Below are 27,155 nucleotides of genomic sequence, written 5' to 3'. Positions count from 1 at the left end.
GTTGAAAATGTAGTACAGATAATTTTATATAACCTTCCCTCAACTTCCCTTCATTTAATATCTTACAAAACCATAGAATTATTTATCAAAATTAAGAAATTAGCACTAGTATGACAATATTAACTAAACTACAGACTTTATCAAGATGCCATCACTTTTTTTCACTAATGTTTCAGGAGCCCACATTTCACTTAGTTATCATATCTCCTTAGTATCTTTCTATTTATGACAGTTTTTGAGTCTTCCCTTCTTTTGGTTTTCATGACCTTGACACTTTTGAAGAATCTTACATATTTTATAAAACATTCCTTAATTTGGATTTGTCTGATGTCTTCCCATAATTAAATTGAGGTTATTTTTTGTGAAGAATACCTTAGAAATGAGTATTTCTCTCAGTGCATCCATATCAGGGATATATGATGTCCATAAATATTACTGGTGATGTTAAACTTGATTGTGTGGCTAAGGGGTATCTGTTAGAATTATTTCCTATAAACTTTTTGTTTTTCTCTTTGTTATTACTGGTATTTTGGGGAAGATGCTTTGAGACTATTTAAAATATCTCGTTTATGTTTAAATTTTTGCTCACCAATTTTAACATGCATCAGTGGATATTACTTGAGGCATATTACTGTGGTATTCTCATTGTGATTCTCTACTTTTCTCATTATTTTTACATTTAGTAATTGGAATTCTTCTGTAAGGAAAACTTGTCACTTTTTCTCCACTTATTTGTTTATTCAGTTACTTATTTGTATCAATAGATTCATAGACAGTTTTTCTTTTTTAGTTATAAACTATACTATTATTGACTATTTTGTTGTATAATGTATTCCAGCTTTGGCCTTTGAAACTCTTTGTTTGGCTTCTGTGCCCTTTTTTCCCCCTTTTAAAATTTGTTTATTTGTTAATAATTTATGAATATTTATTTATGTCAATTAATACATTTTTGCAAGGTAACCTTTAATAACAAAACAGTATTCTAGTAAATGGGTGAGCCATAATTAATTTAATAAATCTCTGACTGTTGGAATTTTGGGTTGTCAATATATATTTATATTGTAATAAGAACATTTAATGTGAAATAAAGCCCTCTTAACAGTTTTTTTAAGTACAATAGAGTATTGTAAATTGTAGGCACAATGCTATACAGCAGATCTCTATAAATTACTTATCTTGCATAATTGAGAATTAAATTCAGGATCTCAAATAAATATTTACACTCCCACATTCATTGCAGTATTATTCATAATAGCCAAGATGTGGAAACAACCTAAATGCTCATTGACAAATGAAGGAATAAGGAAAATATGGCATATACAGAGTGTCCCAAAAAAATATATACACATTTCAAATAATTATAAAGGCAGTGTTTATTAAAATATATTTAATTTTCAAAATGTAATAGAATCAGCGGTTAAAGTGTGTATATATTTTTGGAGGGACACCCTGTATATACAAATACTGCATAAGAACAAATACTGCAAATTCCACTTCTATGAGGTATCTAAAATAGTCAAACTCATAGAAACAGAGAGTAGAATGGTGGTTGCCAGAGTCTGGGAAGTTGCTTCTGTGACTTTTTTGTTTTGTTTTCTAAATTTTATTTTTGTTTAAAATATTACAGATGTCCCTTTTTCTCCCCAATGACCCATTCCACCCCCTTCCCACCCCCCTCCCCAGTCCCGCTCCCCACCATTGTCGGTGTCCTTGGGTTGTGCATATATGCATATAAATTCTTTGGTTACTCTTTCCCCCTCCACCCACCTACCCTCCTCCATCCCTCTGACATTCGTCAGTGTGATCTATGCATCCATGTCATTGAATCTATTCTCTTCATCAGTTTTTTGGGTTTTTTTTACATATTTTATTTTTTTTAAATATATCTTTATTGATTTCAGAGAGAGGGAAGGAGAGGGAGAGAGAGAGATAGAAACATCAATGATGAGAGAGTCATTGATCGAGCCCGCAACCCAGGCATGTGCCCTGACCAGGAATCGAACCCCGATCTCCTGGATCCCAGGTCGACACTCAACTGCTGAGCCACACCCGGCCGGGCATCTGTTCATCAGTTTATTATGTTCTTTAGATTCCACGTATAATTGAAATCATGTGATGTTTGTCTTTCACTGCCTGGCTTATTTCACTTAGCACAATGTTCTCCAGGTCCATCCATACTGTCCCACAGGATACGAGATTCTTCTTCTTTACAGCTGCATAGTATTCCATGGTGTAAATGTCCCACAGATTTTTTATCCACTCATCTACTGATGGGCACTTGGGCTGTTTCCAGATCTTGGCTATTGTAAACTGTGCTGATATGAACTTCAGGATACATATATTCTTTCTGATTAATGTTTCAGGATTCTTAGGATACAGTCCTAGGAGTGCAATCACTGAGTCAAAAGGCAGCTCCATTTCTAATATTTTGAGGAACCTCCATACTGTTTTCCATAGTGGTTGCACCAGTCTGCATTCCCACCAGCAGTGTACTAGGGTTCCCCTTTCTCCACACCCTTGCCAGCACGTTTGTTGATTTGTTGATGGTAGCCATTCTGACAGGTGTGAAGTGATACCTCATTGTGGTATTAATTTGCATCTCTCTGATGATTAGCGACGTCGAGCATTTTCTCATGTGTCTCTTGGCCATCCCTATGTCCTCTTTGGAGAAGTGTCTATTCAATTCCTTTGCCTATTTCTTAATTGGGTTGTTTGTCTTCCTCTTGCTGAGTACTATGAGTTCTTTGTACTTTGGAAATTAGCCCCTTATCAGATATATCCTTGGCAAATATGTTTTCCCAGACCGTGGACTTACTTTGTATTTTGAGGCTGTTTTCTTTTGCTGTGAAGAAGCTTTTTAGTTTGATGTAGTCCCATATGTTTATTTTTTCTTTTATTTCTCTTGCCCTAGGAGATGTATCAGTGAAAATTCCAGTACGAGGGATGTTCTGTGACTTTACTGGCTATGTTTTCTTCCAGGATTTTTATGGTTTCGATACTTACATTTATCCATTTTGAGTTTATTTTTGTGTATGGTGAAAGTTGGTGGTCTAGTTTTATTTTTCTGCATGTATCCATCCAATTTTCCCAGCACCGCTTATTGAAGAGACTGTATTAACTCCATTGGATACTCTTGCCTCCTTTGTCAAATATGAACCAACCATAATGGCGTGGTTCTATTTCTAGGGTCTCTGCTCTGTTCCATTGATCTATATGCCTGTTGTTGTAACAATACCAGGCCGTTTTGATTACAATGGCTTTGTAATATGGTTTGAAGTCGGGTAATGTGTTCACTCCCACTCTGTTCTTTTTTCTCAAGATGGCTGCAGCTATTCAGGGTCTTTTCTGGTTCAATATAAATTTTCAAAATGTTTGTTCTAGGTCTGTGAAATATGCTGTTGGTATTTTAATAGGAATTGCATTGAATTTATAAATTGCTTTGGGTAGTATGAACATTTTAATGATATTAATTCTTCCAATCCATGAGCATGGTATATTCTTCCACTCGTTTAAATCTTCCCCTATTTCTTTTTTCAGTGTCATGTAGTTTTCTGAGTACAGGTCTTTTACATCCTTGGTTAAATTTATTCCTAGGTATCTTATTTTTTTTTAGTTGCAATGGTAAATGGCATTGCTTTTTAGTTTCTCTCTCTGAAAGTTCATTGTTGGTGTATAAGAATGCCATTGATTTCTGGATGTTGATTTTGTATCCAGCTACCTTGCCAAATTTGTTTATCAAATCTAGTAGTACTTTGATGGAGTCTTTAGGGTTTTCTATGTACAATATCATGTCATCTGCAAATAATGACAGTTTTACTTCCTCCTTTCCAATTTGAATACCTTTTATGTTTTCTTCCTTTCTGATGGCTATGGCGAGGACTTCCAGTACTATGTTGAATAAGAGTGGTGAAAGTAGACATCCCTGTCTTGTTCCTGTTTTTAATGGAAATGGTTTTAGTTTTTGCCCATTAAGTATGATGTTGGCTGCAGGTATGTCTTATATGGCCTTTATTATGTTGAGGTATGATCCCTCTATTCCCACTTTGCTGAGACTTTTTATCAGAAATGGGTGCTGGATTTTGTCGAATGCTTTTTCTGCATCTATTGATATGATCATATGATTTTTGTCCTTCATTTTATTTCTGTGAGGTATCACATGTATTGATTTGCAGATGTTGTACCAGCCCTGCATCCCCGGAATAAATGCCACTTGGTCATGATGTATGATCTTTTTAATGTATTGCTGGATCCCTTTTGCTAGTATTTTGTTGAGGATTTTAGCATCTATGTTCATTAGGGATATTGGCCTGTAATTTTCTTTCTTTGTAGTATCTTTATCTGGTTTTGGGATTAGGATGATGCTGGTCTCATAAAAAGAGTTTGGGAATTTTCCCCCCTCTTGAATTTTCTGGAATAGTTTGAATAGAATAGGTGTTAATTCTTCTTTGAATGTTTGGTAAAACTCTACTGTAAATCCATCTGGTCCAGGACTTGTGTTTGCTGGGAGTTTTTTGATTAGTGCTTTAATTTCATTAGTTGTTATGGGCTTATTCAGGTTTTCTGCCTCTTCTTGATTCAGCTTTGTCCATTTAACCCATGTTGTCCAATTTGTTGGCATATAGTTGCTCATAATATTTTCTTACAACCCTTTGTATTTCTGTTGGGTCAGTTGTTATATTGCCTCTTTAATTTCTGATTTTATTTATTTGGGTCCTCTCTCTTTGTTTCTTAGTGAGTCAGGCTAAAGGTGCATCAATCTTATTTACCTTTTCAAAGAACCAGCTCTTGGTTTCACTGATTTTTTTGTATTGTTTTTTTAGTCTCTATGTCATTAATCTCTGCTCTGATTTTTATTATTTCCTTCCTTCTACTTCCTAGGGGCTTGTCTTGCTGTTCTCCTTCTAGTTCTTTTAGTTGTTGTGTTAGATGGTTCATTAGATCTTTTTCTTGTTTCTTGAGATAGGCCTGTAATGCTATGAATTTTCCTCTCAGAACTGCTTTAGCTGTGTCCCATAGGTTTTGGGTTGTTGTCTGTTCATTTTCGTTATTTTCCATGAAGTGTTTGATTTTTTCCTTGATCTCATTGGTAACCCATTCGTTGTTTAATAACATGCTATGTAGCTTCCCTGTGTTTGAATATTTTTGATTTTTATTTATAGTGGTTGATTTCTACTTTCATGACAGCGTGATCCAAGAAGATGCTTGATATGATTTCAGTTTTCTTATATTTGTAGAGACTTGCCTTGTGCCCCCACATGTGGTCTCTTTTTGAGAATGTTCCATGTGCACTTGAGAAGAATGTGCATTCTGCTGATTTAGGGTGAAATGTTCTGTAAATGTCAATTAAATTCATTAGGTCTTGTGAGTCATTTAAGGTCTGCATTTCCCTGTTGATTTTTTGTCTTGATGATCTGTCCAATGCTGACAGTGGGGTATTAAAGTCCCCCAGTATGATTGTGTTCCTATCAATCTCCCCCTTAAAGTCCCCCAAGAAATTTTTTATATATGTAGGTACTCCTATATTGGGTGCATAAATGTTTATAAGGGTTATTTCCTCCTGTTGGATTGATTCCTTTAGTAATATGTAGTGACCATCTTTGTCTCTTGTTATGATCTTTATTTTGAGGTCTGTTTTGTCAGAAATAAGAATTGCTACTCCAGCTTTCTTTTCCTTTCCATTTGCATGGAATATTTTATTTCATCCCTTCACTTTTAGCCTGTGTGAGTCTTTTGCTGTCAGGTGGGTCTCTTGTAGACAGCATATATTTGGATCCTGTTTTCATATCCATTCAGCTACCCTATGTCTTTTGATTTGACCATTTATTCTGTTTACATTTAAAGTTACAATTGATATTAACTTATTTAATGACCATTTTTCCCCTTTATGCTGATGTACCTTTCTCTCACTATTCTTTCTTTTTCTTAAAGCAGTCCTTTTAGCATTTCTTGCAATGCTGGTTTGGTGGTACTGAACTCTTTTAGCCTTTTTTTGTCTGGGAAGCTTTTTATTTCACCTTTAAATTTAAATGATAGCCTTGCTGGATAAAGCAATCTTGGTTGCATGTTCTTGCTTTCTTTACTTGCAGAACTTCATGCCACTCCCTTCTGGCCTGAAGAATCTCTGTTGAGAAATAAGCCTTATGGGGGTTCCCTTGTAGGTCACTGCTTTTCTCTCTCTTGCAGCCCTTAATATTTTCTCTTTGTCCTTGACATTTGCCATTTTAATTATGATGTGTCTTGGAGTGGGTCTCTTTGGGTCCCTCTTGTTTGGAACCCTCCCTCTCTGCTTCCTGAACTTGTGTGGCTTTCTCCTTCACCAGCCTAGGGAAGTTTTCTATCATTATTTCCTCCACCAAGTTCTCTATCCCTTGCTCTCTTTCCTCCTCCCATGGCACTCCTATAATGGGAATGTTGTTTTGCATCATGTTTTCCCAAAGCTCCCTTAGACTGTCCTCATGCTTTTTAAGTGTTTTTTGTTTTTGCTGCTCTGATTGAGTGATTTTTTTCTACCTTGTCTTCGAAGTCACTTATTCTATCCTCTGTTTCATTGAGCCTGCTTTTAATTCCTTCCAGTGCATTCTTGATATCAGCTACAGCATTCTTTATCTTTGTCTGAGTTTTATTTGTGGTATGTTTCTCTTTTTTCATGTTTTCACTAAAGTCCTCGATCTTATCATCTAGAGTCTTCTTACGTTCCTTAAACATCTTCATCATCCATACTCTGAACTCTGTTTCTGATAACTTGCTTAACTCCATCTCATCAACTTCTTTTTCTGGGGATGTCCTTCTGTTTAATTTGGGGGTTGTTTCTTTGTCTCACCATTTTGATAGGTCTTGATGTTTGTATCTATATATTAGATATATTTGCTATCTCCCAGTCTGTGGGATGGGATTTTGTCTTGTGGGTCCAGTGGAGGCCAGAGGTGTGTTTTCCTTATACATCTGAGCTCTTTGCTCTAAGTGTGTCCCTCTTGTGGGTGTCCCTTTTGTGGTTTCTTTATGTTCCATTGTTGTGGTTGGGTCTAGATTGTCATTGATCAGTCCTTGGGAAGACCCTTCTCTCTGGCTGGCTAACTGTGTCTCAGCCCCAACCTCGTTGTGTAAGCTGTTGTACGGGTGCTGGCAAGGCAGGACAATACACAACTAAACTTCCAGGAATCAAGAGGTATCTTACAAAATATCTTGACAGTCACAATGAAAACAACCCAAGTGACAGTAGAGCTCAGAAAGTGAAGGCAGAACACACACCCACACCCACACCCACACACACAAAAGCTTAAAAAAAAAGAGAGAAAGAAAAGTAACGCTTTGATAGAGAGAGATGTATATTATTATTAATACTGGTGAAAATTTAGAAAATAATAATAAACTAAATTTTTAAAAATAGAGAAGCTACTGGGTGATACCAGAAGCAGAGAAAAGATTCTGAAAGAAGGGCCAGCAAAAAATTAAGGGAGAGAATAGGAATAGGATAATAGTTGAAAATGAGAAAACAAAAATACAATAAAGAGAATAAGAGAAACTAACAATCGAACAAAAAGACAGGAAGACAGAAGGGTGGATAACAAAAGAATGAAAGAAAAGTAGAAAAAGAAAAAAGAAAAAGAAAAAAAAGTTATGCCAGTGGATCGAGAGGAGAGAGAGAGATAAAGCCCATGCAGGGGGGAGTCAGGTAAGAGATTTGGGGGAAACTATACAGGAAAGCAGTAAACTTGATTATAATGATAAAGTCCCAGTCGTTAAGCAGGGATATCAAGAAAGCCTTGATATTAGAAGTAAGGATTAAACAAAACAAAGCAAATAACCCAAACAAAACTAAAAACAAGCTAAGCAAGACAAAATTTGTACTTCCTTGGGGTTTTCAGTCTTTTATCTCCTAAGGACTTCAACTGATTGAATGAGGCCCACCCACCTAATGAAGGGTAATCTGCTTTATTCAAAGTCTATTGATATAAATAGTAATCTCAAATAAAAATAACTTCACAGTAATTTTTAGTCTAGATGACTGGAAAAACTGTTGCTTCTCCTCTGGACCCATGTCAGTCACTCCTCTTTGCTTCTAAAAGTATAACTGGACTCAAGCCCCAGCAGTTTCTTAAATGTGGAAAGGTACTTTAAATCCAAAAGAACTACATGAGTTTAAAGATATATATTGATTGATTTTAGAGAGAGAGGAGGGAAAGAGAGAGAGGGGAAGCAAGCAAGAGATTGATTTATTGTTCCACTTATTTATGCATTCATTGGTTTATTTCTGTATTCTGACTGAGGATTGAACCTACGACTTTGGTGTATTCGGATGATGCTCTAACCAACTGAGCTACCTGGCTAGGCTCATGACTTTTTAAATTTATGCAGGCTGAAATCTGAGGACTATGTGTGGGAATGGATAATAAGGGTGTGGAATAACATTGAAGGGAATATACAGTTATATTTTAAAGTTAGATTGGGATGAGTTTTTTTATATTAGCCTGTCTGGATCTCAGCTGATCTTGTAGAGAAAGAGCCTTGAGCTATCAGGTGTCTCAGCTGATTAAAGCAATAAGCTAAAAATGAAAGTTTTAAGCTTTTAATCACTTATTACAATGATATAAGCAAAAGTCTAAAACTGATGGAAACAACTTTTGCTCTAATTTTCACCATGGAGCAGTGCATAGGTAGATCAGGTAGGTCAGGTGGATCAACATAGATTTGGGAGTCATCTCACACTTGAAGGAATGCTGAACAAAAGACTGGCAGTTTTATAGATTCTATGGTTGGAATAGGGTGTGGAGGCCTCAGAGTGCTAAAGTACTGGGGAAAATTTCATCAAGGACTCTTTTCCCTTCTTTTGTAAGGAGGTCTCTGCAGAGACTACTGAAAAAGAAATTTTCCCAAAGCTTCAGATAAAAAGACCTAGCAATGAAGTGCTGGGGTTAGAGGTATAAATATGTGAAGAGCATGTCTGCTTATAGAAACTTGACTACTTGACTGCAACTCCTTGTATAACTGCAATGCACTAGCTATGTCCCATGGAAGGGGAGGGCAGCTTTCTCCATGAGGCTTGTGAGGTAAAGCCTTTGTGATTGCCTGTCAGGCCCTGAAAAACACACATAAGTTTTTAACCAGGAGCTGGACTCCTTCAGTTTACGAATTGATTTTTCATGACATGAGCAAGAAACATAGCTACCCCATTAAGAACCTGGTCAAACTTTGAGGTGCTCTGACAATTAAAAGACAATTAGTCTGAGGTAACAGCAGACTAAAGCCATGATCAAGATCACTCCAAGCAGTATGATCAAGCTTGCTTGGAAGATTGAATACAACCAATATTCCCAATAATTACTAAGCTAGGAAAATATGGCATATTGCTCATCATTAAGATCTATTTCAGAGAGATAAGAGGTGTTTGCTTTGTTTTTGTATGAATCGTTTTATTTTGCTTTTTTTGGTATGCATCATTTTTTGATTTTACCCTGCCCAAGGCATCAATTTAGGTACAGCACAGCTTTGGAAAATAAATTGAAGCTGACCTGAACGATGTTCAGATCTGAGGTAATGTCAGGATAGTCATGGAACATACATAAGAAGTACAATCTTGGAAGACATATGTGGTCTCCATGAAAACAAAGACTTTATAATGCTAGGTCATTCCAAACTGAACATACATTTCTCAGACAGTCAGGTTAACAGTGTCCCCCTTGTGGCTTCCAATCATGGGGTCTTCTGTCCTTGTATCACCAGTTCAGTCATATAATCTAGTTTAGTCATTGATTTAAGAGGGCCTGCCTGAGGCAATAAGTTTTAAACAGTTTTTCTGTGACATTAGTCTCATGAATGTGGATGACATGTGGAGATGTTTTGTGTGGAAAATGCAGGAGCTGAGGCATCTTCTGCTGTCTCATAGTTAGCACTGTCAGGCATGATCATAGCCTCAGCAGTCAGTTTGAATCCAAAGTACTGCAGCTTAAAGAAATAGCACAGGAGGTTATCTTTAGAAGGAGAAGAAATCTTCCAGTAGTTCTGAAACATAAAGTTTATTAATGTCCTCCCACTACCCCTGAGTATTAGGGTTTTAGTTTGTTATTTTTATCATCAATGTGTCCCATATAGCAATTAAAGTTTTACATTTGTAATCATTCCTTATTTTTATCTAGACAATTTGTTCAGAAAGATAACATGTTAGAGGAATAAAAGTATTTTTATAGAAAAACACTTTTTTATAACTTAACCATATAAACACACCATGTTAAAAATTGGTTAGAACAAAATCCTGAATTTTCAATAGATTTCACTCATTACTGTTTAATAGACATATCTATCACTTATTTACTTGAGTTTTTGGGAAGAGTTCAAAAGGGATAAAAAGCCTTCAGAGAGACATCCATGGAGACTGAGGTGTCAGTAACTATAAAAGAAGGGTGCACACAGTTGAAGAAAAGGACCAGAGAATTTGGTCAAACATAACTGAGAAGTGTGTTTTTCAAGAAAATGTTACGTTGAAACCCCAGACTGTTTTTCTGTATTGTATAACCCAGGCTTGGGTTATCTCTCCCCTTCCCTTCCCCTCACCAGCCTCTTAAGCTCATCTTTTAATTGTCCATTAAAACACTCAACTACCCCTGCCACTTAGGAGTGGTATGGAGCATAGAAAGTCCATTGTATGCCCCATGATTGGTTCCATTTGTATATAGTTTGGGCCACAAATCCAGGACCATTATCAGATGCAATATGCTCAGGGATTCTGAACAAAAATCAAATGTGGTCTTGATAGTGTGGCCTGAGTCGATGGAACATATGAATATGGAAAGGCCAAACTTAGAGAAAGTATCAAATGCACTTAGGATGCAGCCAAATTCTGGATGGGATGAGAGGCCCAATATGGTCTACAAGAAAGTCCTGGCTTGTTGGCTTGGTATTCTATCTCTAGGCATTATTTTTAACCTGGGCCATCCTCTAGCAAGCAAGACAGTTTTTCTTACTCTTTTGGTAACCTCTGTCAACAGTGACAGTCCATATGAGAAGGTCCAGTTGAGGGTGGTGTCTGAATTTCTATGGGCGGTCCTCTTGTGGATCCAGAAACTGTTTGTTTGCATATTTGTTTGCTCTGGGAGATAAGATAGTTCAGTTTCTACATTTAACTGTCAAATGCAGTCTGATTGTTGGTTGTTTTCCCCTCCTCAGCCTAGAGACCTTTCTGGAAAACAATTACATGGGTAATGAAAAGCTGATTTGAATCCAAACTGATTTTTATCCAAATGTCTCATCCTCACAGTGAAGCTTATTTTATGTCAGTCTAAGGCTTTTCAACAGCCAGGTCAAATGGCCAGGCTATTAGTTATAGCCAATGAGTTAGGTAGGTTTACAGTTTTCCATATGCCCTTTTAGAATGGACATAACTGCAGCAATTCTCATTAGAGCTTGGAGGCAAAGGCTAGCAAAGGTGCACATAGACAATATATCAACATCAATAATACATCCAGTAATGAGGACCATAAAGAGGGAGATTTTTAGAGACCCAAAGGTACCTACCTAGAGTCACTTTTGAGCAAAGGTCCTGGAGGTGGTGGCCTCAGACCCCAAGCCAGAGAACATTATTTTTTTTTCTCTTCTTGGTGCCAGAGATTATAGAGATCACAGTCACCTGTGCACCAGTGCTTAAAAGTCCCAGAAAGTATATTTTTATTTTTATATTGAACCCAAATCTTAACAGAGGGCCTCCAGTTTCTCCTGGGTACAGAAAGACATTAACCTGATTTTTAGCCTTCATTATTTCTAAAGCTGAGACCTTTGAATAAATGCCTGTGGGGCACACCAATACATACCCAGGCCCATAAGGATGGGCAGCAGAAACAGTTCTTTTCAGTGACAGAGACTCTTCATCAGGGTTTGGTCACAAGTTTTCTGGGACAGGAAAAAAAGTGAAGAGCCTGGTAGAGCAGACAGACAGGATGGACATCAATTTCTTGATTGTAACTCCTGGGGGCTGTACAGGACAGACAAGATTCAAAGAAGCCTGGGCATCTCTGGAAGAGACATGTTTGGAAGACTATAGCTATTGTTGTTGCTGCTGTTGCTTATTCTGTGAGCTTGGCAGTGACTGCTGTCAGGGCGCTCTGAAGGAGGGATTTGTGGAAATGTGTCCTATACTGTTTCTCTCCCACTAGCTTTAGGGAGATGATTTCCAGATGGGATCAAACTAAAGACTCTAAGGTTTCTTCTGGGCATCTGAGTGAAGGAACATAAAGGACTCTACATTATTTTTAAGCTCATAAAATTTGCTACACCAGACATGATTGTCAGCACCAGAGACCTGTTTAGATTATTCACCCATCTCTGGTAACTTAGTTGGACCACAAACATTGGCTAGGAAACTGTATCCCTAGCTTTCCCACCTCTCTTAGATCTCTAGACTGACCAATTAAGTAAGCTCACCCCAAAAGTTAAGGGAAAGGGGATGAAAGTTCCCCTCAGAACTCAGAAGTTTATCTAAACAATCCATTAGAATTCATTAAGCATACCCTGTGGCTTCCTCTAGCACTCCCACAGACCCATTAACTTGACTGGAGAAGTACCCCAAGGAATCCACTAGCACTTTCCAAGACCTATGAGTAAAATGCCCTGCAGGACCCTCAGACTCTTGCAAACAATCTGTTAAAACCTCTTTTTACAATGCCAGATAGACTATACTAACATGTCCCATGGAAACTTTATGCCTTTTACTCTTCTAGAATGACATTGTGTTTAATTAATTATCCTGCTTAAGACACCAACTTGTTAGGAGCACAGCTGAGTATATATATAAAGAAAGCAAGCAGAGCTGTCATGTGTCTGAGTGGCTCATTAAGGCAACATGCCAAATATGAAAGATTTAAGACTTCAATCATTTACTGTGATAGTACTATATTCAAAATGCTAAAACTGGAAGAAATGGCAATTCTCTAAGTTTTATTTTCCACCATGTAATGGAACACTGCTGGAAGATCAGGTGGTCAGGGCAACCGTGGGAATCTGCATTGTTAAGGGAGCCTCACAAAAAGACCCTAACTGTTGCATGGACTCTAAAGTTAGGGGAAGGGCTTAAGTGGGGCTTGGAGTGCAGAAGTACTGGGTAGTGGGACAAAGTAAAGTGTCTTCAGGTTTTCCCTACTTCTCCTTATAAATAGGTCACCACAAAGGTACCTGTACAGGACATCATGCCCAAGGCCACAGGTAAAGAGACCTAAGAATGAAGGTTTGGGGGCTAGAAATGTAAATATGCAAATAACATGACCCGCAGCGTGGTGGCAGGGGTTGTGTGTGCTGAGTCTTTGCAACTCCCTTAAGAGACTGTGATGCACTTCTTGTGCTCCTAGTGTGTCATTGGGAAAGCAGCTTTCTCCATGAAGCCTGCCAGGTAAAGCCTTTGTAAATACCAATGGTTGGAATTGAAAAACCACACATAGGACTTTAAACAATGTCTTAGTCAGCTCAGGATGCTATAACAAAATACCATAAATTGTGTGGTTCAAACAACAAACATTTATTTCTCATAGTTCTGAAGGCTAGAAAACAGATGAATCTCAGAGAATGACAGTGGATTATCATAAATTTAACCAGATGGTGACTCCAATTGTAGCTGTTGTACCAGATGTGAATTCATTTCTTGTGAAAATTAACACATGCACTGGTACCAGGTATGCAGCTGGTGAGCTGGCATTTTTTTCCTATACTGTATCTGTTAATAAAGATTACCAGAAGTGGCTTGTTTTCAGTTGACAAGGCAAGCAATACAACTTCACTGTCCTATTCCAGGTGTATATTAACTCTTCAGGCCTATATCATAATTTAGCTCACAAAGATATTTTTTGCCTTCCCTGTCCACAAGACATCATAATTATATTGACAACATTATGCTGACTGGTCCTAGTGAGAAGGAAGTAGCGACTTCTCTAGACTTAACTACTTACATATTTGCGTGTCAGAGGGTAAGAAATATATTCTACAAAAATTCAGGTGCTTTCTACTTCAATGAAATTTCTAGAAGTCCAGTACTGTGAAGTATGCCAAGATATTCCTTTTAAGGTGAAGCACAAGTTGTTTCATCTCACCCTTGCTACAACCTCCAAAGGGACACAGTGCCTTTGGATTTTGGAGCATGCATATTTTTCCTTTGGGTGTAATACTTCAGCCCCTTCACCATGTGACCCAAAACTCTGTTAGTTTTGAGTGAGGCCAAGAACAAGGGAAGGCTCTCCAAAAGGTACAGTCTGGCATGCAAGCTACTTGGCCACATGGGCCATACTATCTAGCTAGCAGATCCAATGGTGCCTTAAGTGTCAGTAACAGGCAAGGATGCTTTTTGGACCTTTCACAGTCCCCCAGAGTTAAATTGCAAGGCAGGTTATCAAGAGTTTGAAGCAAAGCCCTGCCATTCTCTGTTGATAATTACACCCCAAAGCTACTGAGAGCTAGCTTTTAGCTTGCTACATGGCCAAACTGAAGGCTTAAGCATGGTTCAACAAGTTACCATGCACCTCAGTTGTCCATCATGAACTGGGTGTGTCTCACTCCCTAAGCCATAAAGTTGAGCATGCACAGCAGCCCTCCACTATTAAATGGAAGTGGTATACATGAGATTGAGCTTGAGCAGGCTCAATCTTTAAGTTACATAAAGAATTGGTGCAAATGCTTATGGTCCCCAGTCCTGCTATACTACCTTCTCTTTCCCAGCCTGCAACTACTGCTTCATGAGGCTCTTTCTACAACCAATTGACAAATGAAAGGACCATACAGGTCTTTTCTACAGATTATTCTGTGTGATGTGCAGGCACTACCTATAAGTGAACAGCTGAAACACTACATTTCCTTTCTGGGACACTCCTGAAGGAGTGTGATAAAGGAAATCCTCCCAATGGGCAGAACTTTTATCTGTGTACCTAGATCATAGTCCTTGGAAGGAAACATGGACAGATGAGCAATTACATTCTGATTCATGGGCTGTGGCCAACAGGTTGGCTGGATGGTCAGGGCTCTGGAATAAAAAATTAAAAAATTGGAAAATTTTTGACAAGGAGATCTGGGTAAGAGGTATATGGATATAGCTCTCTGAATGGATAAATAACTTAAAGATACCTGTGTTCCACTTGTGTTCTACATGCATGCTCACCAAAGGGAATTCTTATCAAGTGATATAGAAATCCAGTCAACGTTTTCCCTCATCCACCAATGTTATTGCTCAATGGGCCCATGAACAAAGTGGCCATAGTGGCAGTTATGTAGGTTATGTGTGTGCTCTGTAACATAGGCTTGCACTACCCAACCCAACATAACTAGAGTCACTGCTGAAAGCCAAATCTTGGAGCAGTATAGACCAACACCAAATCCTCAACATGACACCATTACCCAGGGTGATCAGATAACTACCTAGTGGTAATCTGATTTTATTGGAATGCTTTTATCATGAAAGGATCAATATTTGTTCTTTCTGAAATAAACACTTACTCTGGATACAAATTTGTATTTCTGACATGCAATGCTTTTTCCCAAACTACCAACGTTAGTCTTAAAATATGTTTTATCCACTGACATGGTGTTCCACACAACATTGCCTCTGATCAAGTACCTTATTTTACAGCAAACATAGTGTGGAAATAAGAACATGTTCATGGGATTTACTGACCTATCATGTTCTCCATCATCCTGAAGCAATTGGCTTGATTCAATGGTGAATGACCCTTTGAAGACTCAGTTACAATGCCTGCTAGGTGGCAATACATTGTAGGGTTGGAGCAAATTTCTCCAGGTGGCTGCATATGGTCTGAATCAATCTTCAATATGTGTTGCTATTTATCCCATAGCTATGATTAAAGCTAGAAATAAAGGAGTGGAAATGGGTCACTATTACCCATATTTATGAAATGGCAAAATTTTTCGCTTTCTGCTCCTGCGGACTTGTGCTCTCCTGTCCTGGAGGTCTTAGTCCCAAATGGAGAAATCACTCTACTAGGAGACACAACAGATTCCTTTGAACCAGAACTTAAAACTGCTACCTGGTCACTTTGGGCTCCCCATGCCTCTGAATCAACAAGCAAAGAAGTGAGTTACTTTGGTGACTGTGCTGATTAATCCTGATTATCAGGGGGGAATTGTATTCCTCCACAATGGACATATCATCGACTATGTGTGGGCTATAGAGGAACCCTTAGGGTGTTTTTTTATTATTACCATGCCCTGTGATTAAAGTCCATGGAAATCTATAATAACCCAATTCAGGCAGGGCTACTAATGACCCAGACATTTCAGGAATAGAGTTTTGGGTGATCTCTCCAGGTAAAAAAAATCATCTGAAGTACTTATTGAGAGCAAAGGGAAGACATACTGGGTAGTTGGAAAAGGTAATTTTAAGTACCAACTACAATCATATTACCAGTTACATAAACAAGGACTATAATTGTCATGAGTACAGTAAGTCCTTAATTAACATTGACAGTTTCTGCAAATTTAAGCAAAATGACAATTTTACCATAGGTTAATTAACATAAACAAAAGTTAAGTTCCTACAACAGCATCTCATCAATGATATAATGACTTTAAACAAAACATCACTTGCCGAACTGCTGTAGTTCTTCCTAATATGTTATGAATATGTACATATATAGCAAAGGTCTTTGTTTTCTTCCTTTTTTAAGTCTCTTGTCACAAAACATAAAATATATTGACTTTTTATCACATAGCATTTTAAGTATAGTTGACATTACATCATAATGTCCTAGTTATAGGATATCAAGATATCAAAGAGAAGAGTAAATATCATCAAAAAAATTTACATTATCTTCTGGGATGAGGATTAGTGTGTTTTTGATTGTACTCAGGATAGTGTTATCATATTAGGCAGATGTACCATCTTGTTATTGTCTTATTGGGAATTAAGTATGGTTTTAGATGTGCATAAGTGCCTAAATTGAAAACAGATTACTTGTGATGGGTAATTTTAGGTGTCAGCTGGGCTATGTAATGGTACCCAGATATTTGCCCAAACACTAATCTGGATATTGCTGTGAAAGTGTTTTTTGGTTGAGGTTAATATTTAAATCAGTTGATTTTGAATAAAGCAGAATATCCTTCATAATATTGGTGGGTATCATCTCATCATTGAACACGGTAAGAAATAAACTGACATTCTCCAAAGAAGTGAAAAAGCCTTCTTGCTTTTCCTGAGTCTTTGTATCCACAGCCAGATCACTCTGGATTTTGGGTGTCAGAAACAAAAGGATTCTTCCAGAGAAACTCACATACAGTTGGGGTCCAGCTACACAAGGCCTTTTCTGCTGGGCCCCAGCCTCTTCTCCCCAGGTGGCTGTTTTCTCTCTCTGCCTCCATGCGTGCGTGCGTGCGTGCGTGCGTGTGTGTGTGTGTATAAAATATATAAATATCAAAGAGATATTTACAACATATAAAATATAACAAATATAACATATATTTATATGTGATATAAATATAATATATACATATACTAATATTATATTATATTATTATATTATATTATATTAATTATATTATATTATATTATATTATATTATATTATATTATATTATATTATATTGTATTATTATATATTATTATATTTCCACAAGGGAAACTTGACCAATACAAAAAGTCACTCTGGTAAAATGCTATAAATCCCTTTGGGAAAGACTGGGGAAAAGAGTACCAATATAAATGTGGGGCACTATAGGGTGGTGTTCCTTCCTCTTGGTTACCCAGCTTTTTCTTCATTCAAGTGGTTCTGGGTTGGCAACTTGGTTGAAATTTGGGGATTTAATTAAGTAACAGAACTTTCTTTTTATGATTCAAGTTAGACTTTTGGTCGTTTGAGCTAGAGCTCTTCTGCTTGTACAGATATAGTAAGCATTTAGTAGACTTCATATTTATTACACTTCCAGAAACAGCATGATCAAATCTCCAATGCCGTCTTTAAGGTTCTGTTCCTCTCTAGAAGCACTCTCAGAGCCATATAATTCTCATTGCTGCTTTCACTCTGTTGTCCATTAGGCTCACCATGCCCACCTTGCCTTTGGTGATTAAGTGCTGCTACTTGTCCTCTGAAATCCCTGGAGCCAATGATCTCATAACATTTAGGCTTCCAAATTCAGTGCCACTTGTCCTCCCTGTAATTTCTATGATTCAAAAAAAGAATAATTACAGAGCCCTTCAAGGATGCTGAGTCTACCCTTACTTTCATTTTTTCTTTTTCTCACAGCTGCGGTAAAAGTTATGGTTCCTGGACTCTCAGGATGAGTGAGGAGATTTGAAATGATAATCCACTCTGATATTTCTTTCTTCATAAGCTTTTTTAAAATTTCATTTTCAATTACAATTTTATTCAATATTTTCTATAAGTTTCAGGTGTACAGCATGGCTGTTGGACAATCATATCCTCTACAAATGGATCCCCACATTATTTCAAGTATCCACTTAGTACACTACAAAATTATAAAAATATTATTGGTTAGATTTCTTATGCTGTACTTTACATTCCTTTGACTATTTTGTAACTACTAATTTGTACTTCTTAATTCCTACTTCGTTTTCACCCAGCCCCCCCAAGCCCCTTTTCTGCTGGCAACCATTTGTTCTCTATACCTATGAGTTTGTTTCTGTTTTGTTTCTTTGTTTACTTTGTTCTTCAGATTTTGCATAAAAGTGACCCCACTTCTGGGAATATATGCTAAGATTTCTGAAACACCAATTTGAATAAATATATGCACCCTTATATTCTTAGAAGCATTATTTATAATAGCTAAGATGTGGATACAGCCCAAGTGCCCATTATTAGATAAGTGGATAAAAAATGTGGTACATGTACACTGTGTGGTACATTTGCACCATGGAATACTATGTGGCTGTAAAAAAGAAGGATCTCTTACCCTTTGAGACAGCATGGAGGGACCTGGTGAGTATTATGCTAGGTGAAATAAGCCAGGCAGAGAAAGACTAGTATCACATAATCTCACTCATATGTAGAACCTAATGAATAAAATAAACTGATGAATAAATAGATCCAGAGACATAGAAGCATTGAAAAGACTGTCAAATCTCAGAGGGAAAGGGGGAAGTGGGTAGGAAGAGATTAACCAAAGAATTTATATGCATATTTGTATAATTCATGGAAACAGACAATAACAGTGCAGTAAAGGCTGGAGGGGGGCAGGAGCAAGATGGAGGAGATCAATAGGGGGAAAAAAGGGGGACATCTGTAATACTTTCAACAATAAAGATACATTTAAAAACAAACAAACAACCAAAAAAATTAATCATATTAGAAAACCAATTTCAGAAACTACAGAACTAATTTGAAAAACTAATCCTTAATGTTCTGTTCCTCTAGAACCTCTCTTGGAACCAGAATCTGCATTAGACAGTGTTCTCCAGAGAAACAGAACCAATATGTGTATGTATATAAATAGAGATTTACTTCAATGAATTGGCCCAGGAAATTTTGGGAATTATAATGTCTGAAATCTACAGGGAAAGTCTACAGCCTGGAGGCACAAGGAAAAGTTAATGTTGCAGCTGGGTTTGAAGTCTGCCTGGAGGAAGAATGCTTTCTTTTTTTTTTTTTAGATTTATCTTTATTGTTGAAAGTATTAAAAATGCCCCCTTTTTTCCCCTATTGATCCCCTCCACCCTGTACCCCTCTCCCCAAACCTTCACCCCACTATTATGTGTCCATGTGTTATGCATATATGAATATAAATTCTTATGTTAATCTCTCCCCACCTCCCACTCCCCCCTCCCCTCTGATATTCCTTAGACTGTTCCATGCTTCTATGCCTCTGGATCTATTTTGTTCCTTGGTTTATTTTGTTCATTAGATTACACACATGAGCAAGATCACGTGACACTTCTCTTTCTCTGACTGACTTATTTCGCTTAGCATAATACTCTCCAGGCCCCACCATGCTGTCTCAAAAGGTAAGAGATCCTTGGTTTATGAAGCTGCATAGTATTTCATTATATAAATGTCTGAGAAGATGCTTGATTTGATTTCAGTCTTCTTGAACTTGTAGAGACTTGTTTTGTGTCCTAACATGTGGTCTCTCTTTGAAAATGTCCCATGTGCACTTGAGGAGAATGCATATTATGCAGCTTTGGACTGGAATGTTCTGTAAACGTCAATTAAATCCATCTGAACTAGTGTGTCATTTAGAGTCACTGTTTCCTTGTTGATTTTTTTATCTGGAAGAGCTATCTGGTAAAGTCAGTGGAGTGTTAAAATGCCTTATTGTGACTGTATTGCTGCCGATCTCTCCTTTGAAGTACTCCAGAAGTTTTCTATTTTTTGTTTTTCAGCCTGTGTGAATCCTTTGTTCTGAGATGGGTCTCTTGTAGACAGCATATATTTGGGTCTTGTTTTCTTATCTGTTCAGTTACTTCATGTCATTTGATTGGAACATTTAATCCATTTATATTTAAGGTTATTATTGATAGGTACTTATCTATTGCCATTTTATTTCCTTATGCCTATGTTTCTCATTCTCTTTACTTCAACTTATTACAGCAATCCCTTTAACATTTCTTGCAATGCTGGTTTGGTGGTGATAAATTCCTTTAGCCTTTTTTTTTTTTGGTCTGGAAAAGTCCCTATTTCACCATCTATTTTGAATGATAACCTGGCTGGATACAATAATCTTGGTTTCAGATCATTGTTTTGCTTTATCTTCAATAAGTCATGTCATTCTCTTCTGGCCTGTAGAGTTTCTTATGAGAATCAGCTGACAGCCTTACGGGAGCTCCTTTGTAGTTTACCTATTGCTTTTCTCTTGCCACCTTTAAGATTCTCTTTGTCTTGAATTTTTGGCATTTTAATTATGATGTGTCTGGGTGTGGGCCTCTTTGGGTTCTTCTTGCTTAGGACTCTCTGTGAATCCTGAACTTCTGTGGCTTTTTTCTTGACCAGGTTAGGGAAATATTCTGACATTATTTTTTCACACAGGTTTTCTGACCCTTGCTACTTTCAACCTCTTCTGGAACTCTTATGATGCAAACATTGTTATGTTCATGTTGTCTCACAGCTCCCTTAGTCTGTCCTCTTTTAATTGTTTTTTCGTTTTGTTTCTATGAGTGAGTGATTTTTTTCTACCCTGCCATCTAATTAGCTGATCCAGTCCTCAGCTACTCCTAATCTGCTGTTCATTCCTTCCAGTGTTTTGGGTTTTTTTTCTACTGTGTCATTCTTAATTTCCTTCATAGTTTCCATATCATTTTTCATGCTCTTGAGCATCCTAATGATCAGAATTCTGAACTCTGTATCTGCTCTATTGCTTATCTTTATTTCACTTAGATGGTCTTCTGGAGAATTATTTTGTTCCTTCATTTGGGACTTGTTTTTTGTCTGTCCATTTTGGCTGCCTGTTTGGATTTGTTTCTATGTATTTGGTAGATCTGCTAAAACTATGTATCTGGATGGTCTCTGGAGCAGTTTGTAACTGGCCTTAAGTACCCTGCTTGTAGTTTTCCACATTCTACAGCTTCTGGTTTTCTCTGCTAGGGCTGGGTGTGTTTGCACAGGACCAATATATGCATCAAGTTCTGCTTTTCCAAGCCCTGGGTGCAGAAACAAATCAGACAAAGACTCAAAGCACACAGAGGCTGTTATGCAGTCTCTTAATTTGCCTCAGGCTCTAGAAACTCTACAGGGTGGGACCAGAGGTTTTCTAGCAGGGTGGGGCAATTGCTTTCCCCACTCCCCCTAGCAAAAGCTGCTTAGAATATAAATGTCTGCCTGAGAAAGATGTCCTCTGCCTTTTGGGGGAATGACTCAGCATCAAGATCCAGATGGGTGCCCTCTGAGCTCTAGTCTCCCATCCAGCCCACCTGGATTCTCTTCACACAGCTCTAGTGCACTCTGCCTTCCCTCCACCAGAGGTGAGTGGCTGTACATGAAACTTTGTTCATTAGCCCTTTAAAAGGGGGCCTGAATTTCCAGCCATCTCTCCCTGGCAGACAGAAACCCTGCTGTTTTTTGTGGCTAGATGTTATGTGGGCACCTTTCTCAGTTCTGGTGCTCTGGGCTCAGGAGCCCAGCTTGGGATTTATACCCCAGAGTTCTCAGTGGGAACACCCCACAGCTGAGATATCCCTTGGGACCTTCAGCTGCTGCCTATGGGAGCCCAGCCAGCCCTCTTGTGCCTCTGCACTTCCTACCAGTCTCTATGTGGTGTCCACTTTAGGTCCTGGGTTATGAGAGTGCTCTCCAGGTTGTTTTCAGTTGCAATTGATTATTCAGGATGGATTTTTAAAATTTTAGTCATAATTCCAGTTTGGTCCCTGGAGAGTGTCAGTGCAGTTTCTACTCAATCCACCACCATTTTGGATCTCTCCAGAATGCTTTCTTTTCATTTTTTTCTCTTTAGTCCTTCAGTTAATTGGATGAAGTCTACCCATGTTGTATATAGAAAACTACTTTACTCTAACTATACTGATTTTGATATTAATGTCATCTAAAAAATACCTTCACAGAGATATCTAGACTGCTATTTTATCAAATATCCAGATTCAGTGGTCTACTGCAGTTGACATAAAATAAGCCATCATACACAATATCTCACTAGCCCATATTTTGCTTTAGAAAATTTGTCAAATATTCTATTTGAACTCCTCTTACCAATGTCTGCTTTCATCTCTCTCAGGTGAGCACATAATCTCACTCCTCTCCCTATATCGCCTTCTTTTTGATTTTGGTCTAGTAGGTTTCTCAGCAACTTCAACTTCTTGGTTCAATGTATTCATGGAGTGTTTGAAAAAAGTCATGAATTTCAAATAATATAGCTCAGATTGGGAGCAATGCTTCTTCAGATGTCAGTACTATATGTAAAAAATGAACTTATATTTCTCTCTATACTTCTTGCCCATTGCTTCCACCTGCAGCATAAGACTCCATGATGTACATCCACTGCATTTTGCATAATAACCCTGAAAAAGACTACAATGTGTACTTCTCTATGTGTGAATTTATAGATGTGTTCTATAATTGCTTTGTGTATAGATCCAGCAGTTTGTCCAAACTTTGAAAATAATCTACATAAAGACATGATGTAAAATGGACAGAAGAAACAGATTATAAAGATCCAAACATTTTGTTCCTATTACTCTTCTTTTTCCAAAACCTTCATTTATCATTACTATCATAATTATTAGCTCAGCTAGTAGAAACCAATAACAGTATCTAAATATGTATTCATATATGAAAGGATCATAAACCACCAGCAGTTGGGGAAATCCTAAAGCAATGTGTTTCAAAGTGTGGGTTTATACCTATGCTATGTGAAGAGTCAGAGATTCTACTTATTCTATTTGTAAACTATTTAGCCTACTACAGTTCATAGATGTTGACAGAATGGTCAAGATATATGGCTCTGAGACAAGAAACTTTATTACTCATGACACAATAAGCAACACAAGCGTCATGATTCTATCAGGTCCTCTTATCACCAAGTCCCATGGGAGAGATGCAGAGCAGTGCAGGTGAATGCTGCACACACAGTAGGTTTGTGTGGTACTGAGAATCCAAGAACATAAGAAACTCCCTGATATTATAGGGCAGGTTACTAGGAAGCTTATCCATTGTTTACCCCAGTGTAAGACATTATCTTTACTGTACTGGTCAAGAAATGAACCTGCCCTCTGCCCAGAAGGGAGATTCTACATCTTGCAAGACTTGCTGTACAATCATACATCAAAAGATAGTTTATAACCAAGTCCATAAGAGACTGCTATGGTCTGAATTGTTTGTGTCCCTCAAAATCACATTTTAAAGCTAACCCTAAGGTGACAGTATTAGGGGGTGACGTCTTTGGGAGTTGATTATATTATGAAGGCAGCATCCCCATGAATGGTATTAGTGACCTTACAAAAGAAGCCTGAAAAGCTCCTTTGCCCATTCTACCATGTAAGGTTACAGTAAGAAGACTCTCTATGACGAAGTGGGCTTTCACAAGACACTGAATCAGCTCACACCTTTGTCTTGGACTTCCCAGCCTGAAGAAATAAATGTTGGTTTTTATGAGCCACACAGTCTGTGGTATAATAGCCTGAACAGACTAGCAAGTGCTTATGTAAATATGAGACATAAATGAAGAATTGTTTCCTGCTGATCCCTGGGTGGATCATGAAATCACTTTAGTGGGTCACAACTAACACATTCAAACAGTAGAATGGAATACATGAATGCATAGCAGATATTATGTTTGCATATTGTTTAATGCTACTCCTTTCTTTCATTAATACGTGTGTGTATGTGTGTGTGTGCATGTGTGTGTAACTGGACATTATGCATTATGTACTTCTTACCTTGGATTATGGTTACAGACAGTTGAAAGTTGCTATCCTAGAACAGTTTACATAGCAGAAAGCTTCAGTGGGCTAAGAATTCATGAAGAATTAGGTATCTGAGGTGAATCTTTTACCTTGCCGTTGCAGTAGATATTTGGAAAATCTTTAAGAATGTTCAGAACTTTCATGAATGCCATGAGTTTGAAAATGATTTCTTAACTTCATTTGTTTGCTCATAGAATTTATGGTGAGCCTGTTGGAACTGTTCATCAATATTTACTTTTGGAAAGAATACTTCATTTACCATCAAAACAAAAATAATTTAGCTGTTGAAAACTTCAACTGTTACTCTGACTTAAAATAACACTGATGCTCATGGCTCCTAATTTTTTTATCTTCAGGGGAAAAAATTAAACAGAAATTTCAAAACTATTATTCTAAAAATAACAGTAAAAACATTACATATTAGCATAAATGACCCACATTTTAAAAGAAAATTAGCTATGTTTAGTGAGGGAAGTGGCATATTTTACATTTTTACAAATCTATTTTCTGCCTTATAGAAGACAGTGGGATTCTCATATCTGCTTCTTCCTGCAAACTATTGTTAATATTGTTTAGATTGAAGTATGTGAGCAAAATATGGCCTCACTCAGACATGTGGTTAGAAAAGGGAGGACCATGAAGATTACCTGTAAGGTCCCAAGGACCTGAGAATCCTGGGACCTCACTTTGACAAAAGTTGGGTTAGATATATCTTTTTCATCTTACCCTCCAACCTGCCTTGAAACCACTATCCTAATCTTAGTGATATTTGTGATATTTGAAAAATAAAGTGATATTAGAAAAATCTTCCCTGCCTGTCCTGTCTTCTGCATCTTTATTAACACTCATTTCATTCAAACCCTAATCATCTCTCATGTGGAGTCTCAGAATACCTTCCCATCTGGTTTCTGTATTTAACCAGACTTTTGCATTTTAATTTCTGCTCATGTCACTACTCTGTTCAAATTATTTATAATTGTTCTTTCTTACTTACAAGATCAAGTTTAAACTAGTCTTTATCATGGTGTGTCAGACACTCTACAGTTAAGCCTCTACCTACCTCTCCAATAACTTGTGGTGTAGTCATACTGAGTGTGAATAAAAAGCCACAATATACTTTCTCATTTTTTTCTTACCTTTGTGTGTGTTTCTTCCATCTGTAATGTTCTTTCTGTCCCTTATCCACTTAATGAAATCTTACTCATTTTTCAAGATTTAACTCAAGTATAATTACTTAATACTACCCTCCCTTCCCATCTTCATGCCAGAATTGGGTGGCTTTTGGTGTCTCTAACTGCATAGGGAGACATGAATTAATATTTTTTTAAAATCTTATCAAATAAAAATGTGCTCAATTAAAGCTTGATATTCCTACTACAGTGTGGAAATCCTTGCTTTCTAGCTCCCTTACTAGAAACATTAAGTGCTTGTGAAGCTTCATTTAGATAGTTATCTTCAGTACATTTGGAGGGAGAAGGGGAAAGGTTAATGTAACACAATATTCTATAATTGCTGTCTTGATCCAGTATTTTTTTAGCTGAAAGCTTTTATTTCTTTTTAATTTTTAATTCTTTTTGAATAGAAAAAAAAAATCAAAACTTTTCAAAATACACATCTGGGAATTTACATAGACATGATAATTCAATGAAAATTCCAAAGACAGTGGTGAGGAAATGTTGGGTATATAAAACATTTTGTTTTTTTTACGAAGTAGAAAGGGGGGAATGTGGTATTAGATTTCAGAAGTGAGAAAGGGTGATTTATCATTTGCATTCAACACTTTTTTGTATTATTTTCAGAACCTCTCAGTTCTGGTTCAGTAAGTTTGCTGAGTCCCCACCCAAACCATCTCCCTCATTAGGCTTCCATACTCCAGAGCTATGTACCAGAAAACTAGGGACAGTCCCTATGCTCAGAAACCTGGGAAACAGTCCCCTTTAGCAAATCCACAGAAAGGATGGGGAACCTAGCCAACCTCATTCTTACTTGGCATAATTATGCTGCCCCTTGCTACCCTGATCCTGGTGTGACTCCCAGTATGGCAGCCTTGTCTATTTTGTAACTATAAAAAACAAAGAGATGTGTCTTTCATCTATCCAAGATTAACTTGTTCTACTTCACCATCAAAGAATAATTAAATTTTATGAAAACATAATGTAATCCAGTGTCAATTCTTAAAACAATCTTGCTGAAGGACTTCCAAACAGAATTAACATGTTCACAGATTTAGTAAAAAATAAAGAAAGATACTTCCTATAGTAAGTGACCATGGATAAACATAACACAAATAGATATTTTAAGTGGAAAACCATATGCTTTTCAAGAGCTCACTAAGAATTTTTTGAAATAATTTAAACATTAATTGCACTCCTCATATGATGAATCCAAGAGCATACTTTATCCCTGTTTTTCATGCAAGTTATAACAAGATTAATAGTTCAAATTCTCTTGTTTGCAAAGCTATAAAATATTTAAGCTACATCTAAAAACAAATGAATTTGAGCATTGCTGGTAAAGTTAATCAAAATATTTTTGTGTAAAAAATCAGTTAAAGAAATGGTGTGCTGGTAGATAAGTCAAGATGCATTAAATCTTGGCACTTTCATTAATACAGATGCTTACCCTGTTTGCTAACGAATAATATCTGAATAAGCCATGCAATGAAATCCTCTTTCTATCAAGGTGTGCTCATTTTTAACCTGCTTAAAAATCATTCTTAATTATTGTAAATGCAGATTACTGGGCCCTTCTAGAAGTGGGACTCAGAAATCTGCATTTTAACCAGCTTTCAAATTGATTTTCTTGTACTCTGAAGTTTG

Source organism: Miniopterus schreibersii (assembly GCF_964146895.1).
Source record: "Miniopterus schreibersii genome assembly, chromosome: X".
In the NCBI taxonomy this organism is placed as follows: Eukaryota; Metazoa; Chordata; class Mammalia; order Chiroptera; family Miniopteridae; genus Miniopterus; species Miniopterus schreibersii.
The sequence above is the reverse complement of the archived record's forward strand: the minus strand, read 5'-3'. Positions refer to the sequence as shown.